Raw genomic sequence first — 7,500 nt, forward strand, 5'->3', positions numbered from 1 at the left:
AAACGTGAAACCTCTTGTACGTGTATGTTGCTGGTACACATAAAACGTGAAACCTCTTGTACGTGTATGATGCTGGTACACATAAAACGTGAAACCTCTTGTACGTGTATGATGCTGGTACACATAAAACGTGAAACCTCTTGTGCGTGTATGATGCTGGTACACATAAAACGTGAAACCTCTTGTACATGTATGTTGCTGGTACACATTAAACGTGAAACCTCCTGTACCTGTATGATGCTGATACACACAAAACGTGAAACCTCTTGTCCGTGTATGATGCTGGTACACATAAAACGTGAAACCTCTTGTACGTGTATGATGCTGATACACATAAAACGTGAAACCTCTTGTTCGTGTATGATGCTGGTACACACGAAACGTGAAACCTCTTGTGCGTGTATGATGCTGGTACACACGAAACGTGAAACCTCTTGTGCGTGTATGATGCTGGTACACACGAAACGTGAAACCTCTTGTACGTGTATGATGCTGGTACACACGAAACGTGAAACCTCTTGTGCGTGTATGATGCTGATACACATAAAACGTGAAACCTCTTGTACGTGTATGATGCTGGTACACACGAAACGTGAAACCTCTTGTACGTGTATGATGCTGATACACATAAAACGTGAAACCTCTTGTACGTGTATGATGCTGGTACACACGAAACGTGAAACCTCTTGTACGTGTATGATGCTGATACACATAAAACGTGAAACCTCTTGTACGTGTATGATGCTGGTACACATAAAACGTGAAACCTCTTGTACGTGTATGATGCTGATACACATAAAACATGAAACCTCTTGTTCGTGTATGATGCTGGTACACACGAAACGTGAAACCTCTTGTACGTGTATGATGCTGATACACATAAAACATGAAACCTCTTGTTCGTGTATGATGCTGATACACATAAAACGTGAAACCTCTTGTACGTGTATGATGCTGATACACATAAAACGTGAAACCTCTTGTGCGTGTATGATGCTGATACACATAAAATGTGAAACCTCTTGTGCGTGTATGATGCTGATACACATAAAATGTGAAACCTCTTGTACGTGTATGATGCTGGTACACACGAAACGTGAAACCTCTTGTGCGTGTATGATGCTGATACACATAAAATGTGAAACCTCTTGTACGTGTATGATGCTGGTACACACGAAACGTGAAACCTCTTGTACGTGTATGATGCTGGTACACATAAAACGTGAAACCTCTTGTACGTGTATGATGCAGTCAAACAAAGAAACTCACTCAGTCTAAGCGGCAATGAGGTGTGTTGAAACGAAACATATCTCACTAGGGACTTGCTGCATCTTGAAGGATCCACCCGATCTGCCAGAACAAACAGTACCAGAACAAACAGTTTACCAATTGTTTGTAGTTGTCGTCAACAGTGTAGGTGAAGGTGAAGGAACAAGTTTTATGAATGATCAACTTCTTTATTTTCACAATGACGATGTTTCGGTATGGATTCTTAAACCGATTTCAAGCATATGAGAGGACAAGGTGTTTGTATACAGGTACAAGAGCTATAGCTGAGGAGATTAACAATAACAACAACATCATTGAGGAGATGAGATAACAAAAACATCAGGATATAACTAGAGTTGTTGATATAACCAGTGATTAGTGTGAAGCCAGGGGTGGGATGGGGGGGATCGGGGAATACAGCGTTGAGGGGCCAATTAATGGAGGATTAGTGACGGAAGCCAGAGATTAATATGTGTTTATTAAAGTGTCAAATTGGTTAGGTAGAAATATACCCTGATCCATGTTTATGGAAGTGTTGTTTCTGCGGATGTGAATAGCTTCTGCCAATTTTCTCTGCTTGTAATCATGTTTTGATAGTGTCCCAATTGATTTTGTGGTCAGGATATGTTGTGATGTGTTCCAAAATGGCTCGACTCGAGCCAGGCAGATCGACAGGTGAGGTCCACAGTAGTAGGTGACTCGGTGTACCCACATTCTGTAGACGATGTACACTAATGGTGGAACAAATAGTGCAAAGTGTTCGATAGTTTGTTGTTTAACTCTGCACTCAGCAATATTCCATCAATATGTTGGCGGTCGGTACATATATACGAATCGAGACTGAATCAGACTACCTAGTGATCAACATCATCAGCATCGATCTAGGCAAATGGGATACGATGACATGTGTCAATCAGGTCAGTGTGCCTGAACACCGGATCACTTACGTGGATTCTTTCGACAAGCTGTAGTTCTAAGCTAGACCTTCACAGGACAGGTAACACACATTTTGTTGTTACTCAGCTGCTATTGTCATATATCTCTATATTTCTATAGGTTTCATCTGAACATAAAGGACGTACCTATCAGGCTGATATTCCAAACTACAACAAGAGCATATGCATATGCTATGTCTTTGTCGTTCCTGTTAACGATTTTGTACTTTACAGTTACTCATGAACCTCCACCTTTATATGTTTAGTACTGATGATGTCACACAATCAGCCTCTGTTCACTGTTCTAACATGATATGATATGTAACGGTGCATTATGCATGTCAAGCATTCAGTATACCCGAAGGTAAGGTAATGAATTCCCATTGTTAATGGAACTGTCATTTGAGATAACAAGGATATCAAGTCCTAAAATACATCGTTAATCATACCCAAAGCAACATTAATTGGTGAGAATGTGACGTGAATATCTGAGGAACGATACCCCTAAAGTCCGATATCCTGAATAACGAGTGTATGAAAATCCGATGCACTCTGGCTTAATATCTGACCACCTAGTTAGTGGTTGGATGTAGCGTTATGTGAGTATTTAATATCATTATAATAAATCCTGTTTCGATTTTCAATTCCAGATTCGGGAAGCATATCCTCTTCACAAAACGAAACAAAGGTCATCGTGTCGTGGAAGAACATGTTTGTGTCTCCTTGGAATGACCTTGACTGTGAAGTTCACGTGTGAACATTGCTCGGAAGAGCTGATGATATAGGTGATAGAATGTTTACAAAGACAGAAGAAATTGCCAGTCAGCTCGAGACAAGCTGAATATATCCATGTTATGATAACTGCTATCGATGTCTGTGGAGCTTACAGCCAATTTACTCATTCCAGACTAGTTCTTTCTACGACACTGTATAACATATGGTGTGAATCAGGTTTCAATGATTTGCATTCTTTCAATCATTTGAAATGAAGAATATGCTGTGGAATTAATGGAGCAGAATAGAACGAAATGGTGTAGTACTGCAAGACACACGCGTACGTTACAAACAATTAATTGTCCTTTTTTATTATTATTTACACGCGTCTCAGTATGTTGTGGGCTCATAACGTACCCGATCCATGGTGTACTGAAGTTTGATTGGGTCATCTGGGTTTTCATGTCCGAAGTGAGGTCAAATACCTTACTCAGTATGTGAACACATAATGACTATATTTGTTTATATAATGCTGTAAATTAACTTCTTTTTTTCAATTTATGAGTAGCAATGCGTTCTTTACCCGTCTTTTTCCCAGCTAAGTTTGTAGCTGTTTCTTAATATGCTTTAGTTTCATTTTTGCATGTAATGCTAGATAAACAAAAAGAAAACCTGTAATATCACATGGTGGCTGATGACATTTGGTGGCTGATGAAATCCACAAAAAAGAAAGAAATGCACATGAACCAAAACGTATTGAACGGATCGAAATCTACATTAAATCGGTTGCAACACTCAGAATGAGTTAGTGGGTTAAAATTGAAGATCGCATCGACAGTACTGAAGTCATACACCGATGAGAACAAGTTTAACAATATCTAAAGTCTGTCTACAAATGACAATAAAACAGTAACGTCCATATCACAGTTACAGTGCTTCTTTCTCTTCCAGGTGGATTTAGGTCATCACTGTGGCCACAAATGGTATGCAGGACTAACAAATATTGAAAACGTAACTATAATATATTAGTCTTCAGTTAGTAAGGAGTTACGTGCCACTCTCAGGGAGGCAATAATTTGACACTACTTTAAATCCATGAGTGGTACCGTCACCAATAATCTAGGTTAATCATAACAACACACTAATTTTACAACAGTTCAAAATTCAAAATTTATCTCATGATTACATTTCGTTAAAAAAAACAAGAAATAAAAGAGATATGGTCGATGTCAAACACGATCACCTCTGACATCCCCGTTTCGTTCTATCGGAAATGTGCAGGGCAAATGTACGTAACCCGGTGACGTTCCCTACCCACACATGCACGCAGCAGCAACGCCTCCATCATGCTATACAACCCCATTGTCATCAAACCGCTCAGAACAGACAGGAGAAGACTTTGTGTCTTTTACGTGCCTTCCAGCAATTTATGACCCGTACCAATCTCAATTTCTCGATCTTGCACTGTCAGTAACTGTTGCCAAGGCCTGTAAGCACTAATTACTGGTAAACACATATAAGATGATCCACGACCTGACAAATGACCCCAATTTGCATACTTGGGAGCGCCCCACAGAACGATCCACTTGAAACAAGAGGGAGACAGGTTGTCTGGTAAATATCGAGAAGTTCATTTTCCCCATGCGTTTCACTCATGAATTGTTATAGCACACTCGATTTTGGAACACGTACAGTCCCAACGAATTGAATCAACACAGTATACTGAGCAAATATGTTTAGGACCAGCGATCCATTTCACAAAGCAAATGACATTTTCCTGGTTTTTTTTTAACAAAATTGTTGAATATCTAAAATGCTTGTCAATACCCCAAGCATCTATTTGTCTTCGTCTTTACTAAAGGTTAGCGTGGAATATCAGTATCTTATGCCTGAAATTGCAGTCTTATCATTCGAAGGAATATGCGGTGTTGATTTCTTGTCACGGTTAGCATGTATTGCACGTGCATAATCGTCAAGCTACCTGTAGCAGCCAAGTGTACTCGCCCAAATCGTTGTACCGCCTCTCTTATCACAAATGCGTTTAGTGCGCAGGATCATCTAATATGTGTCTAACAGTAAGACCTCAGTCGGCAGGACTCCATCTGTCGTCTAACAATATACGATATGTGTCGGTGATGACGTCACTGTCGATTCGTGACTCGTACGTTTAGTATGTGTGTACGAGTTTTCCTGAGGTGAATTTAGCCATGATCTGCTTTTTCCTGGCCTGTCATATGCAGACATGTCTGTCTGTGGCGTTGTGTCATTTTAGTTACAGTCACTCGGAAGCATCCGAAAATTCTATCAACGTGGGCAAGGGTCTCTCCCATCTGGCTCGGTCCCAGGGTAGAATAGACCTTCCACAACCCATGCTTGCCATAAAAGGTGACTATGCTTGTCGTAAGAGGCGACTAACGGGATCGGGTAGTCATTCTAGCTGACGTGATTGACACATGTCATCGGTTCCCAATTGTGTAGATCGATGCTCATGTTGTTGATCACGGGATTGTCTGGTCCAGACTCGATTATTTACAGACTGTGGCCATATAGCTGGAATATTGCTGAGTGTGACGTAAAACTAAACCCACTCACTCAGTCCCATCTGACTCCTGTTTGTATATACTCAGGGGCAAATGTTGTCATCTTGTGCATGATATTTGAATTTGGTGCAGAAAAATATTGCTTCAGAATGGTAGAAGAAAAGCAACCGAATTACAAGACACGTCCCCAAACCATAAGATGTCAGAGAAAAAAATAGCCCTAAATGATGCATCAAATGTAGTTTTCGTGTAGAAATAAACGAAAAACCCACCTCAGTTCATCGTTCAGGAAACAAGTGTGAAGTGTTTCCGAGGAAAATAACGGTTGGAGAAGTGCAGCTATGCTTTATTTTTGGGGCTTGCTAGGCGACGTTACTCGCCCATTGCAGTGGAGAAGGGCTTTCGTAACAGGTGAGTTAAGCGTCTTTCTTCACCAGGTTGAACAGGACAACTTTGGAGACGATTTTGACAGGCCTACACACAAATCACTCGCTACTTGCCGTATGAGGGGCGGTTAGGTGGTTAAAACGTTTGCTCGTCACGCCGAAAACCGAAGTTCGATTTCCCACATGGGTACAATGTGTGAAGGCTATATCTGGTGTCCCCGCCGTGATATTGTTGGATTATTGTTAAAAGTGGCATAAAACTTTTACTCACTCACTTGCCTATGAACTTGCCTGTGAACCACCTCATGTATTGTGGCTCATTAGCATGTGCTGGGTGCGCTGTTCTTATGGATTGTTGGTCAATACATGTACCTTGCTTTGAATTGATACAATTTTCTTCCCGTGTGATAACTACGAACAAGGGGCAATGAACCTGACAGAATGATTCCGTTTGTTGTATGCGTGTCACAGATGTGATGTTGACATGACTAATGGCGTGTATCAAGACTCGTTTTAATATGCCATACATCTAAATGTGTCACGTACTACACAAATACGGTCCAAGGGCGGCAACTGTAACAGTTACTACTCTTTTTCACTCTTGCTTCCTGCGACAGACATGCATCTGATAGGTGGGCTTGTGTTGTCTGGGGTGCCGACGTTTGATTTCGATGGAATTCTTTCTGTTGCACATGCGATGTTGAGATCGAACTGTGATTCAGAAGACGTAAAATCCCCTGTTGAACTGTGGTTCCACAGCAAAGCTCAGATCAAGCACACGAACACTACATTGACCGTGACAGTAACTTATTCCCACTGAATGTCAATGAATTAGAGGTAAATTAGTATTTTAGGCATTACAACAAAGATTGCTCATCCATTCTTCTCTGTTTGGTGAAAAAGGATGACTAGAAAGTATTGCTTGTACTCGATCACCAAGGTGATGCCGTGTATGCCAAGAATACATTTCACACTCGATACACTTAACAAACCAAATAGTGTTGTAGCTTTGTACTGTTTTTCCAGATGCAGTAAATGATTGGCCGTTCGTAAATTATCGAGCATTGTCGTGGCAAGCTTTTGTAACAGGAAGAGTGATTTAGATGTAATATTTTACATAAATAAGAATCGTGCATTTACCAATAGATATACGCACATCGTATTAGTTTCCGTTGAAAACAATGTTACACATACATGACTTTGTTTGTGACACCTGTATTGATTATTCCTTGAGAATGCTCGTATTGTTAGTGTTCAGAGGTTAGAAATATTGACATACAAATTATCATTATTCAACTTAAGAACATATATGCAAAGAAGAAAACAAGGCACACAATCGAAACAAAGATGGCAATACAATATCAATAAGGCTATGGGGACTTACATCACATTTGCTTCCTGCACGGTTTTCTTATGAGGTGAGGAATAATGACATTGCCAGATAGGGAACTACTCAAAAGGGTCAAGGGACAAAAAGAACTGAGAAGTCCAAAGTCAAAGGGACAAAAAAAAGACAAATGGTCGACGTGAAAGTCGAAAAGGCCGAACAGAAAAGATGTTTAGCAAGGTTTTGCAATACTTATTGACACATATGGTATTGAAACACGTGTATCATCATACCATTACTAAAGCGGTTATAAGAATAATTATATAGAA

The sequence above is a fragment of the Haliotis asinina genome, chromosome 2, assembly GCF_037392515.1.
Source record: "Haliotis asinina isolate JCU_RB_2024 chromosome 2, JCU_Hal_asi_v2, whole genome shotgun sequence".
Lineage (NCBI taxonomy): Eukaryota > Metazoa > Mollusca > Gastropoda > Lepetellida > Haliotidae > Haliotis > Haliotis asinina.